Source organism: Caretta caretta, chromosome 5 (genome assembly GCF_965140235.1).
Source record: "Caretta caretta isolate rCarCar2 chromosome 5, rCarCar1.hap1, whole genome shotgun sequence".
In the NCBI taxonomy this organism is placed as follows: domain Eukaryota; kingdom Metazoa; phylum Chordata; order Testudines; family Cheloniidae; genus Caretta; species Caretta caretta.
Genome location: NC_134210.1, coordinates 39,266,495 through 39,282,265, shown reverse-complemented (window position 1 = coordinate 39,282,265; position 15,771 = coordinate 39,266,495). Strand labels below are relative to the sequence as shown.

The window sequence follows — 15,771 nt, the reverse complement described above, 5'->3', positions numbered from 1 at the left end:
GAAGGCTAAGTGAGTTTGGTTAGCGGACTCTCCTCGACAATGTATATCATTGTTTGATCTGTGCTGCAGTTTGAATTGTCTCAAAGACCCCAACAGTGTGCGGTCGGAATTGGTTAAGAAGGGCCAGCTGATGATGTGGCAGGTTGAAGCTGGGCAGGTGAGCAGTAGGGTCTGTGACAAGGAACTGATTGATGGTTGATGTTAAGCGCCAGTCTTCCTGCCACAAGGACTGCACTGTCATGTCCTGGTGACAGCCTTAACCATAGATTTTTTTCTCCTGCTGATAATAGCGCATCTTAATTAATTAGCCTCTTACAGTTTGTATGGCAACTTCCACCTTCTCTGTATGTATAATCTATATCTTCTTACTATATGTTCCATTCTATGCATCCGATGAAGTGAGCTTATGCTCTAATAAATTTGCAAAAAGAAAAGGAGGACTTGTGGCACCTTAGAGACTAACAAATTTATTTGAGCATAAGCTTTCATGAGATACAGCTCACTTCATCGGATGCATCTCACGAAAGCTTATGCTCAAATAAATTTGTTAGTCTCTAAAGTGCCCCAAGTACTTCTTTTCTTTTTGTGGATACAGACTAATTCAGCTGCTACTCTGAATACTGGCATAGGATACTCTGGGTGGCAATGGATCAACATTCTCATCATATCTCCTGTCAGCACCTACCACAGGGCGGGGAAGCTAATGATCCTCCTAGCAAACTGAATTCGGCCAGCTCCTGCTTGGAGCATCCCAGTAAGGCTGCTTTCATTAATCCTAATGTGCAATCCCACGATTTTCATACCCGTCAATGTTGAGGGTTCATTGACAGCTAAATGACATTTACTCAGCACTCTTGCTTAACCCCAACTAGAACACAATATTACAACTTGACTATGATGTGCCTCAGGAAGAGACTAGGCTGGACCACTGTGCCAGTTCCTGAGGGCCCCATAATGGCAGGAAATGATTAAGTGAGATACACCCAGATAATCCTGGCAAGTGACCTGCACGCTGCAGAGGAAGTTGTAAAAAAACCCCAAGGTCACTACCAATCTGAGCTGGGAGAAAATTCCTTCTGACCCAACATCTGGTCAGCAGTTAGACCCTGAGTGTATGAGGGTTGAACCAAACACCTGAGAGAGAGAGAGAGAGAGAGGGTGTGTGTGCTCCATGCCACGGGCAGGGCTCTGGCTTTCTGGGTCCAAAGTCCCATCTCCAACCAGGGCCATCCCTGATGCTTGGGAGGGGACCGGTTCAGGTCCAGCCATCTACCAGTCGTCCCCCCCCCCCCCCGCAGGGCTTCTCCTGGGAGCAGGGAAGGGCGCCTAGGGGCGTCTGGAACCATTCTGGAATCTGCGCTCACACCGGACGGGGCCGCGCCCCGGCTCGCCCCTCTGGACACCTCCCCCAGGGCCCCCTCCCTCCTACCTGCCGCAGCCCGCGCGGCTCAGCCGGAGGGGCGGGCGCTGGGCTGGGCTGGCCCAGCAGGGTGCAGCCCAGCGCGGCCGTTCACATGGGCGGGGGGAAGGTGACTCAGGGCTCCCCCTCCCCGCCCCCTGGGGAGCTTGTGTGCGGCCGGCGCCGCTGCCACTCGCGCGCTTGCTGGCTGCCGGGGCAGGTGCGGTCCGCGCTCGGGTCTCGGCGCTGGTGAGTGGCCGCGCGGGGGCTCCGGGCAACTTCCCGCAAACTTTCGGGCCGGGGAGTGAGGTTGGGCCGCCCAGGGCGGGGGAACGTGGCTCCCAGTCACCCGCTGTGCGAGGCGGGCTAGGGGAGAGGCGGGGGAAGGGGGTGGTAGGAATGGGGGGATCGTAGGGGCTGCGGGGGGTGGGAGGGGGAGTTAGGGTTTGCGGGGGGGCAGGTCTAATAGGAGGTGGATTTGGGGAAGGACCCACCCCCTTTCCCCCCACGCCCGGCTTTGGGCGAGGTGAGACCCACGTCCGGCTCCGGGCAGAGGGGCGGGTGCGCTGCTGACACTGTGCTCGTTGCCTGGGCCCCGCTCTAACAAATGGTTGCTGACTGATGGGCTTGAAACCGCAGCGGCTACAGGCAGAAGGCAAAGGACAAAAAAGTGTTTCTAGGCTGACCTACGAAGCCGCGGCAGCATGGCTGCCTGCAGCTAAAATCGCCTGCCCTGGGAGTGCGCGCGTGTTTGCCCATCCGGGAGGGCAGGAGAGGGAGAGACAGGTGCGGCGTGTGTATTTGTTCCCGGTTCAGTTTCAGGTCGTAAGCCCTTCGCCCGCTGAGTAATGTATGACTTTCACTGGAAATGAGCAGATAGGGTGACCAGAGGGCAAGTGTGAACAATCGGGGTAGGGGGTAATAGGTGTCTATATAAGAAAAAGCCCCCCAAATCGGGACATTTTCACCCTATGAGCAGAGCTTTTTCCTGAGTGAATCCGTCCCACTCCTGCCCAGTACTGGTCTGAATTCTTCATCTCTCTTTCCATTCCCCCCCACGCTCCTACAGTAGCTGTGCGCTCATGAAGCTGGTATAAACTGTGGGTTGGGCTTACTTAATATCCCTAACTCATTCTCTTTCCTCCAAACTGCAGCGTGCATTGAGATAATAAGCCCAACTTGCAAAACAAGTCATGCCGAGGATGGGAGAGGGGAATGGAACACTTGTGTTGTGCAAGAGACTACATCAGTAGCTTTATCTGCTGGGAAATGTGTGGTTGGCTTTGACAAACTCCAGACCCCGCCCAAAGAGAGAAAATCAAGGGAGAGACTGTAGATCCAAGCCTCCTCAACAGGCTAAAAATGGAGGGAGAGGAAGGGAGGGAGGAAGAGGATGGTGGGTATGGTTAAGGTAGAGCACTGAGAGCCTGTACGCTTGGATTTGCTGTAGACTTTGTCTGACCTTGTTGAATAAATCACTTAGCTTCTCTGTGCCTTGCTTTCCCCCATACTAACATAGAACTAACTAGCTCAGGGCTTGAAAAATATACTTGACACTTACTAGACTGAGGACTCTTCCTATTAGCTAGACCAGACTTCTCTGTATGGGGGAGTTAAAATGAATTAACTAAAGGTGTGAAGTTAATTGGCATAAATTAACCAAGTGAAATGGCCTTAATCCAAGGAAGATTAAGGCTACATCTACACTTAAAATGTTCCAACAGCATATCTGCACCGCTTCTGCATAGACACTACCTACACCAACAGGAGGGGTTCTCCCATTGGAGTAGGTAGCTAGGTTGACAGAATAATGCTTCTGTTGACCAAGCAGTGTCAGCATTAGGTGTTAGGTCGGCTTAACTATGCTGCTCAGAGCTATGGATTTTTCACATCCCTGAGCTACATAGTTAAAACTGACTTAATTTTCTAGTGTATGCCAGACCTAAGCTACAGCAAACTAATGCCATTTCACTTCTGAATTGGTGCGCACATGGGAGTTTAATGCACATGGGAGTTTAGTTTAACTTTTGACAACTAACTTTGCACTTTTAGTGTATTTGTATTAACTTTCCTGAGTGTCCCTGTACAGAAAAATCCAGGGTCTAAAACTGAAACCTGTGCCTGCTCTGCTCCTCCAAGGCTGTACCCATTGCAGCAGAAAGGAGTAAAACAATTGTATGCATCCGATGAAGTGAGCTGTAGCTCACAAAAGCTTATGCTCAAATAAATTGGTTAGTCTCTAAGGTGCCACAAGTACACCTTTTCTTTTTGCGAATACAGACTAACACAGCTGTTACTCTGAAACCTGTAATTGTATGTTGTTTCATTGTACCATTGTCCATCAACATTCCTATTAAATGCTTCTTAAATTTTATTAGTACAGTAGGGCAGGTTGAATAGCAGGTAATCCATGGAATGTATTTTAAAAATTCCGTTGGTATTAATCTACTAATACTTGCTGACTAGCATTTAACCAGCTATAAAGGTAGCTGCATACCACAAAGTATTAATCAAAGTAGTCAAGTATCAGTAAAAGTAACTAAATAGATTTTTCTCAGCACTATGTGACCAGCTCTACTTAGTACAGTCACTCCTGCTCATCCCCATTTGTGCACTCACACATAGGATTTTGAAATTTGCCTAAAAGCCAGAGTGAGTTCAACTCTATTAGCCATAGATTGATACAAAATGTGCAGGGGGAACAGCAGGAATGGAGTCAGTCCTGATGCCCTTTCCCTGTGTAGGAAGCAGCAGAGTGCTGGGATGCTTACCCTGAACTTTACTGGGTACTCTAACTTTCATATCAGCCTCCAGAGCTAGTTGGTGCCTGATAAATTTACAGCGTCTCTGTTCAACTCTAGCTGGCTATAAAAAAACAGGAGGACCAAGGTGTCTCATAGGGTTTCCCCCATCCCAGAGCCTGTTAAATGATTTGGAGGTGGGGTTTTTCACTGTTTTACACCTCCTTCTGACTAGTGCAATGGGAAGGGAGGTTCTGCTACTCTACCTTTCCCACTCAGCTTTAACACCTGCACTAGCCTGCTGTTGCTGGAAATCCCCCCTCCCCCCCCCCCCCGTTTTTTTTTTGTTTTAAAGCCATAGCAGAGTTGAATTGGTATAAGATTTGTCAGTTTGACTACTGTGGGGATCTGAAAAACAGTGAAAACTGACAACACTGAACAATTTTCACTTTGCTGTAGTTCACAGAAGCTCTGTTATGTCTATCTGCAAATTCAGGAGGAGACTAATAAGTTTGAATTTGGAAAGTTTTCTTTGCAACCACAAGGATCAGAACCTTAATCCTGGTAGAAAGTGTTTTTAAGTATCAAGAATGATTGTTGCTATAAAACATCTAAAATATGTCAAAGCCTCATTATTATTTTACATTTAACGTTAATAGTTTTCTATAAATTTTTTTAAATGAAATCATTTAATGTAACTTAAAAACTAAGTTATTATGCATTCCCTTATAGCCCTGGAAATCAGAAGGTGACAGACAGCATTGTACTTGTGCATGAGAAGGGGAAAGTGAAACTGACCAGCCAACATACTTTTATTGTCCAAACTTGAGTGTGATAAAAAAGGTAAATGCAACATTAATGGTGAAAAGTAAACTTTACATTTTTTTGTATTATTGGATTATTAAAACAAATAAGATAATTTATTTTGTAAAACTGATGTTTCTTTAGTTAAGTTAATCTTTTGAGCAAGAAAATAGTAGCCAGGAAGGGTAATACAAGACAACTTTATTTTGCATATTCTCTGTCATGCATGCTGTACTCAAAGTGCTTTACAGAACTGAATGATATAATAGTTAAATAACAAAGGGGGAGAAAATTGAGGTAAAATCCAAGAATAATAGAGATTATTTAAGATAATGCAAAATCTGCAGTTTTTCACCCGGGTCATGCCACTAGTCCAGGGGTTCTCAAACTGGGGGTCGGGACCCTTCAGGGGGTCATGAGCTTATTACATGGGGGGTTGTGAGCTGTCAGCCTCCACCCAAAACCCCACTTTGCCTCCAGCATTTCTAATGGTGTTAAATGTATAAAAAAGTGTTTTTAATTTATAAGGGGGGTTCACACTCTGAGGCTTGCTATGTGAAAGGGGTCATCAGGACAAAAGTTTGAGAACCACTGGCTTAAAGCAAGCTCAGACAAAGACTAGTCTGTCTGAATGCTGTCGTCTTGTTTGAGCATTCTTTGGTTTCAGAATATAACTCTACTTGCTGCAGAGGTAGTATTGTTTCACTCAAAACATGTTTAATATAGTAAAAGCTGTTCCGTGTGCACTGCTGGAGTATATCTGGAATGGGATTTTATTGGTTTCATACATTGATGCAACTTTGTTAGCTACATCTTGGCTCCTAATGCAGATGAAGGTCAAATTGGGCTAAGATGCATACACATTTTAAGTGATGTTTTTTATGAAAAACGACCATTATATTTTAAGGCCTGTAACTAGCATAACTTAGTTTTGTTCTGTTCTGAAAAGCAGCGCTGTAAAAATAGCACTGATTATCAATTATCTTGATTTCCATGTAAATGTGCTCAGAATACCAAAAGGGGTTGAATTTCAGTGGGATTTGGGTGCCTAACTTTTCTTAGGCTCCTCTGAGGATACCCCTGCACCAAGATATTCATCTAAATGTCACTGAAGCAAACACAAGGTAGGGTCTCTTCATGCACTATTACTCATAATAAAGGTTATCCAGGCCAGATTAATCCCTTGGTTCCAACTTTGCAGCCCTGTAGTTCTCATTATGATAACTGTTCAAACTCAGGTGTCAGTGAACGGAACTTGGTGAATTGTTCTGATGATTCACAAGAAGGAGTGGAATCAAGACTATAGCTCTTAACTGCATTAGCTCTGCATTGCTAACAAAAGTACAAAGCAGTAAAAATGTACCTTTTAATTTAAAAAAAGAAAAACAGAACAACCCTGCCTCCTCTGTGGAAACAGTGCTACCATTACTGCACATTAGTTTAACTTTCCCTCAACCAGGCTTATCTTTCACTGATGCTGCCCTCTGTCAGGAGTGCTGGAAGATCCTGAGAAGTGCGGGGGGGGCCCCTCCGGTGCCTGAGCCGTGGCCCCACCACCCTCATTCCGCCTTTTTTCCCCGGGGCACTACCCACTGCTCACTCCTCTCTGCCCCACCCCTGTAGCTCATCCTTAAGGCAGGAAAAAATTGATGGGGACATGGCCCTCTAGCCCTCTCCCATCCTGCCCGCATGCTCTGTACTTGAGAGGAGCTCTTTGTAGTGGCTCTATAGATTTTTACACTCAATTTTGCTATGTCTGCAAATCACTTGACAGTGGTCATGCAGCTGATGTAATCTGGCTGCTACTTTGTCCTCCTCACACCTCTTATGTTTTGTCCCTTTGTTTTACAGGTGTGTATTATTGGGGCAGGGACTATCTTTCTTATGTGTATACGGCACCTAACAAAATGAGACCTTGATCCCTGACTGGGATCTCTAGGCACTACTATAAAATAAATGATTCTGAATACCCAGAGAATAGATGTGTTGAGTGAGGTTATAATTTTGGAAGGTTTATGTATATGCTTAAGAAATGCATTGAAGTGAATAGGGCTATTCAAAGTTCATAAAATTAAGTATATATGTGAGTCTTTGCAGGACTGGGGTCTGAGAAAATACTACTTTTACATAATTGTTTACTGTAGTCTATGAATATCTCCAAGACAAGAACACAGCTACATTGAAGAATTCCCTCCCTGTTATTCTCATCTTCTAACAGAAGAAAGGAGCAAGCAATTCCCATTTCAAAGTCTGAAACACCAAGGATTGATTTGTTATCGACTTGGCAATAACTTGGATTATAAAGTGAAAATCCAAAAATGGCTTAAACTAATGCCGGATTAATTTGATTTAGTATTTTAATGTGCTCTTTTTTTTTATTTGGATATATTCCATGTTGGAACCCTCCATTTACCTGTGCTCCTAAAATTAATCTTCATGTAAGTGAATTTTTTATTTTTTTGGTCATGTCACTTGGAGTATGAAAAACTGGAAGTGTTTACAAGTGGCCAGAATTGATGCTTTGTGACTTGTAACTGATAGGAATACAGGTAAAAGATTTTGAAATATACTCTTGGAGCTGGTTTGAAAAATAAGGGATATTTTTTCATGAAACAGTTTGTGGAAAACTTATCCCTAGTTTTTGTTAAAATTTGAAATACGTTTTCAACCATCTCTAATGTGCATTTATACACTTCACACAGCCCTTAATCAGCCATCACCTATGCAACTTGTCCTGTTTTCTTTTCTTAAACAAGCTTTGCCTATTGGAAAGGTGTTAGCTGAAACATCAAAATACAGGGTTACAGTTACGACCTGCTAGTTTTTATGCTGTCTGACATATATTTGTTCCATCCTGAGGCTTCTGTGAATAGGTCATTGGTAATCATGTGGGAACACTGATAGTGTATTTTTTCTTTTTAAGGTGAAGATTGAAAATTGTAAATTGTTGAATGCTGAAATATTTTTCAAGTTGAGGTCCTTTTAAAGTGCACTTTACTCTAATCATTGGATGACTCTGCCTTAAGGATTTAGAAGTCTGCATGTTGCTCTCTTCCATGTAAATATTCTGAGGAATGGTATAAAGCTGCTTTAGATTCTCTTGTGGAGCTATTAATGATTGCAAATTCATTGCCAAAGTTACTTTCTGTACCCTGAGTTTTACAATGTTCCTAAGGAATATTGGTTGTTTTTTTTATAGTTAAATTCTACCATTGTGATACCTGGATCCTGTGTGAATTTAATTAACAGATTTTTTTTTTTTTTTATTGAGGCCAAAAATTGTATTCTCAGCCTGCTTCTGCTGAAATTAATTCCTTAGGTCACTTAAATTGATATTAATGTACCAACAAGATGGAGCTTTTTATTACATATAAAACTAGGTAGTTAAAAAGAAGTCTCCTTAGGTTTAAATCTATTGAACTTTTTTCCTTTTGAGACCTAATAAAACTACTGGTAGGAGAATCTTGGAAATCACTTATTGTATATCTTTGGTGTATTGTAAATTCACTCCTTTGACATGTTCTTTATCCAGTCTTGAGCACAACTTTTAAATTGTAGTAGTCATTTAAAAATAAACTCTGAAAATTTGAAATGTACAAGTTGTAGGAACTTTCCGTATCTCGCTTCAAAGCCTTGCAGAGAATCATTACAGGCTGGGAGGAGATCCCTCAACCTAACCTCGCACCTCTTCTCATGAGATGTAATTGGACAACAAGCAATTTGAGGAATTCGTTTATAAGTTGTGTTTAAAAAAAAAAACCAACAACCAACAAAAAACAAATGCAAACAAAACCCACCACCACTTTCTAAAATGTGAATAGGAAAATGAGTTATTTTATTCCTTTTATATTTTATAACATTATTCCTGTGAGTTCTTCTACTGCATTGTTAAAACTAAGTAGCTCAGGCCCAAATTTTGACCTACCTTTCAAATGGTCCAGTGGAAAATTGTCTTTGGATGCATGGGACTCCTGCAATTTGTTGCTTCTCATTCCTCCTAATGGAGACTTTCTCTGCATCATTAAACTATGTACTTGCATGTCAACAGTAGCTTTCGTTCAAGGACCCAGAGCATTAGACAAATAATGAATTAAAAGTTAAAACAATCCCCTGAGATTGGGAAGATATCCATTTTACAAATGGGGAAATTGTGTGATCTTGAGTCCCTTAGCACGTCCGTGGCAGAGGAGGGATAGACCCCAAGTCTGCTGTAACCACTTAAAACAGCAGTCTTTGTGGGATACATTGTTGAATAACTTTGCAGTTACATTATGAGTGTATAAAGACAAACTTACCTTCCTGAGAATGGAAAGGAAGCTCTGTTTTTCTAGTTGGAGGGAAAAGCTTCAGTTTTCTTTTTGTCTATCCCCTTTGACAGCTGCTGGGAAGCGGTGTATGTGGGGAGTTTTTACATCCCATTTCACTGAATTTGCAAGTGAAATATATACTGTAGGACACCAATTATGACATGGGCTCTAGCAATTGTGGGCATTCTCTAAAAGTATCTAGAATCCTGAAGGAGCTGCTGTAAGCTCTTTGTAACAAGCTTTTTTTTTTTTTTTTTTTAAGTATTTTTGCTACTGTAAAAAGAGGCTCATGTTACATTTTACATTTTCTTTGCCCCACCTGTTCCACAGTGATTAGACCAGTGCTTCCCAAACTCAGTGGTAGCAGATGACAGAATGAGGAGTAATGGTCTCAAGTTGCAGTGGGGGAGGTTTAGGTTGGATATTAGGAAAAACTTTTTCACTAGAAGGGTGGTGAAACACTGGACTGCATTACCTAGGAAGGTGGTGGAATCTCCTTCCTTAGAAGTTTTTAAGGTCAGGCTTGACAAAGCCCTGGCTGGGATGATTTAGTTGGGGATTGGTCCTGCTTTGAGCAGGGGGTTGGACTAAATGACCTCCTGAGGTCCCTTCCAACCCTGATATTCTATGGGGCTGGGAGCATCTCTCTCCCCTCTGTTCCTGCAGGGGCTGCCTTCAGCAGAGAGACTTCCTACAGGGGAAACATTCAGCAGGAAGGCTTTCTGGTAAAAGCCCCCTGCTGGAGCAAAAGGATAAGAATGTTCCCAGTGGCAGCAGCAGCACTGGCAGACATGGTAGGTTCATTTATGTGTAGATTTTCGTGTCTTGATACTACTGCAGAAAATACACAGCCACAACATGTCATTTGTGAAGTATGAGGCCAGAGAAACTAAGTAGTTATTTAGAAACCAATCACCTGGAACGAGAACTGTGATGTTTTTCTTTCAGAAACAAAAAGAGTTAAAAGTGGTAATAAGTCATGTCTAAAGAATCAGCTGTTCCTCAGAAAGCCTTAAAAGCATCTTATGTTGTGGTCAAGTAAATTGCAAAAGGCAAACAAACCCTCGCTATTGATGAGATCCTCCTAATTTCAGTGGCAATAGGCGTGTAGAATTATGACTGGGAAACGAGCAGTTATGGCACTGAAAACCATTCCTGTGGCAAATAATACCATCCATTGAAGCACTGATGACCTTGCAGAAAATGAGTCGAATGTGTTGAAAGTCAATATTTTGCACTGCAGCTTGATGATTTCACAGATATAACCAACCTGGCTCAGCTTCTGTGTTACATGATATTTGTCAAAAAGGTACAATAGCTGAAAAACTTTTATTTGGCAAAGCAATATGAGTCCAAACAGCTGGTGAAGAAATATTCAAGATCCTTGATAAATTTGTAGTGGATGTAGGTCTGTGTATTTGGGGCTACGCACTGTAGGGGCAGTAACCATGACCTGAAAGAACAGTGGGGTTGCAGCGTGAGTGAAGAAAGCGCTAACAGCAATTTGGATACACTGCATGGTTTATTGTTAAGCTTTGGTATCAAAGAAATTGCATCCTGAAGTACATAAGGCCCTTGATGTTAATATTCTAAAATCTCAGGCAGTGAATACACATTGTTTCAGTGTGCTTCCAGCCAATTCTGAGTCTGGATTTTCAGCAGTGATTTCTGTGAAAACTAAACATAAAAATGGTTTAAACTTGGGGGGAGGGATAGCTCAGTGGTTTGAGCATTAGCCTGCTAAACCCAGGGTTGTGAGTTCAATCCTTGAGGGGGCCATTTAGGGATCTGGGGCGAAAACTGGGGATTGGTCCTGCTTTGAGCAGGGGGTTGGACTAAATGACCTCCTGAAGTCCCTTCCAACCCTGATGTTCTATGAAAACAACTTAAACTCCAGCACTATCAGATCCAACACAACTATGAATTTTGAAACAGGCACATTCTTCTCACTAGAATCTTAGACTGTATCTGAACGTGCAAAAAAAATCCATGTTTTCAAATTACCATATTAAAACCATGAATTAGTGTAGAATATATAAGATTATATTAATATTATAATATTAAACTGCAAGTAATTGAATAGTCAGAAAAACTCATGTCCCTCTTGAATCTAGTGTCCTGAACTCTTGACTCTAGTAACATGAGACTTTTTTTTTTTTTTTTTTAAACAGAATTTGGTTGTAGGGCGCCACCCAAGATTTAAAATATCTGTTGAGGAGTCGCAGTGTTGTAACAAATTTGGGAACAATGGGATTAGACAATACTTAAACCCTTGCCCAGCAGGATCTGTTTCTAGCACATTGGCGTTTTTACTGAACATATTTGATTTCAACAATATAGACTTGTATTACAATGCCGAATACCAACTTAAGTGTCAGGTTTCAGAGTAACAGCCATGTTAGTCTGTATTCACAAAAAGAAAAGGAGTACTTGTGGCACCTTAGAGACTAACCAATTTATTTGAGCATGAGCTTTCGTGAGCTAGAGCTCACTTGCATCCGATGAAGTGAGCTGTAGCTCACGAAAGCTTATGCTCAAATAAATTGGTTAGTCTCTAAGGTGCCACAAGTACTCCTTTTCTTTTTGCAACTTAAGTGTGTCTTGGTCCTCTCATCAAGGATGTGTTTTGGAAGTATAACAGTCATCTGTAATGTTCTGATAACATGGCATATCCATCTCCTGGTATACTTTTGTTTGAATGAATTTCTTGAGCTATTTATACTTGTCCATCTTGGGGTATGGGGAAGGGAAATCACAGTGCAGTATATCCTAGGAAATGCAATGTTTCTGTGTGCCCAGATCTACCAGGTTCGTCCTTGTATTATATCAGTGTAAGTTGAGCTGTTTAAACTGTGGAGACATAGACGCAGTCCTTTGTGGCATTTAAGTGCTCAGCAAGAGCATAAACATTTAAATTTCAATTGTGTGCTCTTGAGGATTGTGTTATGAAATGGAAAATATCACATACCTTTCTCTGATAGACTCATGTCTCAAAACATACCTAACTAAATGTGTATATTTTTTTATTACTGCATAGTTTTGTCCTGTTAGTTTAGATAACGGTATTTTTTTTAAATCGTTCTTTTAGCAGGGATATTTTAGATGATTAGACCTAGAAAATTTAATGGACACTAACAGTTTTGTACAGCCATGCATGTCTTTTTTTTTTTTCTTTTGTCCACCTACTTTTTGTTGTTTTCTAGGAAGCCCCTCCCTCTCCTAAACATCACCTACTTCGCATTTTGTTTGAAACTAACCGCTGCATATTGATTGATAAGATATTGGACCAAGACAGCAGGCATTGTTGTTTACAGTTGAGTTTGTATAGTGAGAGCCAGTTTTTAAAAATGTAATATTGTTTTACATTTTACACACTTGAGTCAGGTTGCAGCTTTGCTTAGTGAAGCAAAAGTTTTGCTCCCTTGAGCTCATATGGTACCTTGTATAATGCCTGAGTTCGTGGTAGGCTTGACTGTATTCTGATACTGAAAATACGTTCTTCTGCTCCATCTCTCCTGCAAAGACTCATGTGCATGCACAATTCTGTACTTCAAACGTTTGTAACTTAAAACTACTGAACTGATTTTATTCACATTTGAGTTGACTTCAGTACATGAGATCACAAAGCAAGCTAAGCTGGAAGCTTCAAATGGAGTGACCAGAATGTCATTATGATTGGTACATGTGGGCAAAGTGCGTGATCTTTGTTTTTTAACTCCAAGAATTAAACTACTTCTGTTCAAACTTGCATGGAAAAAGTCATTTGAACCAAAGCCAAAAATGGAAAATTTTGGCCCCAAAAGAATTGTTCAAGGAAGTTATGAGCATTTGGGGAAAATAATGGACAGGGAATGTTTGAATAGAATCAGGAACTCAATCTGAATTTTCTAGATGGGAAATATAACTTAATGTTTACCTCCTGTGACTGTATAACATCAGCCATGAGATTGCATTTGTTTAGTTTTTTTTCCATTGATCCTATTCTAGTTAGTGCGTTCATTAGACATACAGCTCTATGCACCACTTGATCTGTGAGATGTAGTGATAATGCATGTCAAATGTGTCTGGGGGAAAGGTTTAGTAGAAGTAACTGGCTGAGGGCCCATAGACTTCAGGGTGACTAAGATGTACCAGTCATGTCAAGGCAATCTTGATCTGTATTTCAACTTTTGGTGTTCCAGTTCTGTGCTCCCTGTAACCAACTCCCTCCATCCTCTGGGTCTTGAGCTTTTCCCTATGCTCCAACGAATTGCAACTAGCATCTTCACAGAACTCTCTTGAGCAGTGGGGTAATAGGTCTTCCGTGATTATGCCTTATTGACATTTCACCTTTCCAAAGATGAGAAGTGAGTTTTGTTCTTTCCGGAAGGTCTAGCAATGACTAACTCTAATTTAAAACGAACAGGACTCTGCTGAGTTACTTAATATTTTTTTATTAGAAGAAAATAGAGATGAGCATAAACATGCCATAGACTAATATTAATAAATATCACTAGATGGGCTAGAAAGTTTCTAGTGTTGCACTTTCTCAAAATCCTATATAGAACTTGTCTTGATCTCAGCCATCTGTGTCCAGCTACCAGTGTAGCTGCATTGATGCAATGGCTTAGGCCCCAGTGCAGACAAACTAAGCTGTTAATTTGCGCTGCTGCTTAAACCTAGCTTGAAATAAGCATAAACTGAATTGGCGCAAATCATAGCTTATAGCGCGTTACTCTGTTTACGTTAGGTTTAGACCGTGGAGCTGCAATGGTTGCTGGCCACCAGTGGTTGTAAGTGGGTCAACTCCACATTGTAGATAAGACCTTAACATAAAGTCACTTATAATCCCTCTCACAAGGGTGTTGGCATCTGTCTCTGCCTTCTCCATTCCACGAGATAATTCTGTGTTTTATGGCAATTTGTATTTTTTTGTTCTCCCTACAGCTGCTACTCATTGAGCTGTAGCTCACAAAAGCTTATGGTCAAATAAATTTGTTAGTCTCTAAGGTGCCCCAAGTACTCCTTTTCTTTTTGCAAATACAGACTAACACGGCTGCTACTCTGAATCCTATATCTTGGCAGCTACAGAAGAGTTCTTACACATTACACCACCTTCCCCAAAACCAGTTTATGAAGATTTATGGCATGATTTTCACAAGTGCTGAGTACCCAGAGATCCCATTGACATTAGTGAAGTTTGTGGGTACAAGATAGTTTTGAAAATGAAGCTGCTCATCTTTACCACATCATAGGAATCACTGATAAGTAATCTCTGCCCATAGGTGTATCTCAGGTTTGCATATCTCACTATGTAAGGAATGCAGCACCCTTGTAGTAACAACTTGAGTATCTGTTTCATTCTTCTGCTAAATGATGAGTAAACAGAAACTAAGGATTCCACCAGTTCTCAATAACAAACAGTTCTTGCTGTTGTATTGATTGGATGTGGAACTCAAAGATGGAATTAGTCACCTATTTACTACCACAACACTTAATAATTTTAGGTGGAAGGTTTTTTAATGGACTTTTGTTCACTTATAAGCAACCAATCAAAAATATCCTCTAAAAATGATTAAACATGCACTAAATAAAAGCAATTATGACACATACCTGGAAATCAAAAGTTAAAGGAATATAGATTTTGGAGAAATTCCTTCCTCTTTTGCACGGAGTGTTTCTCTATCTGGATTTTCCCATAGCCTCTGGATAATACCAAATGTGCTTCTTGGATAAGTGAGGGGGGGGGGGGGGAAGGGGAGGAGAAAAGAGAGAGAGCTTGTTAACTGTTGACCCACAATTTAGTTTTAAAATGAATCGGCCTCTGAGGACAGATGTGATTAAACTCCTACAGGAGGAAGAGATGGAGGATAGAAAAGGTCAGTCTCTGATGTTTGCTTCACTGGCCTGTTGTTTGGACAGATCAATCATAAACAGGACCTCTAGTTTCTGAGTTACAGCTCAGCTACCCATGTTGGGATGATGTGAGGTGGTCGTCTAGTGTCTTTCCACAAGTTCTCACATCTGTGCAGTGTTTAGCTGCCATGTTGATTACAGCAGTGGTACAAAGAAGCTGAGTCTGGTCCAAGACTGACCAATTTAGAAATTCTTTAAAAGGCAGAAAAGATAGTGGATAAAATAGAATGGGGTTTAATGATATGCTAGAAAGAGGTAATGAGAATTATAAAGCTTACGTGAGTCTTGGTGGTAAGCGTCCCTGGCTTGATCTCTAGTTTTCTCATAGTATGCGTATAGCCAGGATGTATGAAGAAACCCATGAAAGGTGTTGTGGATTGATATCTGCATGTTCATTCCACATGCTTCCCCAAAAGAAGTGCCCAGCAGGGAAATGGTTGACTCAGTGTCCTACCAAAATGTCCAATTAAATGTCTTTTATTGTCCCCAAGTATAAGCACTGTTCACCAGTAGATCTTAATGATACTGACCTCCTTGTAAAATGCTTTATCCCTGTTTTACAGAGACCTAGTCATCCCATTCATTATATTTCAAGTCTACCAACATAGTAACTTGTAATCTCGTC

At 41.4% G+C, this 15,771-nt stretch overlaps 1 protein-coding gene across 6 annotated transcripts in view; it reads left to right on the top strand.

Annotated features, from left to right (window-relative positions):
- The first annotated feature begins 1,503 nt into the window (after nt 1–1,503).
- Nucleotides 1,504–15,771, top strand: part of ELOVL7 (ELOVL fatty acid elongase 7) — a 51,780-nt gene continuing 37,512 nt past the window's right edge. For 5 of the 6 annotated variants that reach the window (XM_048851344.2, XM_048851345.2, XM_048851340.2 and 2 more), the window contains exons 1-2: nt 1,504–1,648; nt 4,873–4,983. The gene's annotated coding sequence lies outside the window, so the exon portion shown is untranslated. Of the gene's footprint in view, nt 1,649–2,067; nt 2,186–4,872; nt 4,984–15,771 lie in introns of those variants that run through there. The other variant, XM_048851341.2, reaches the window with a different exon arrangement.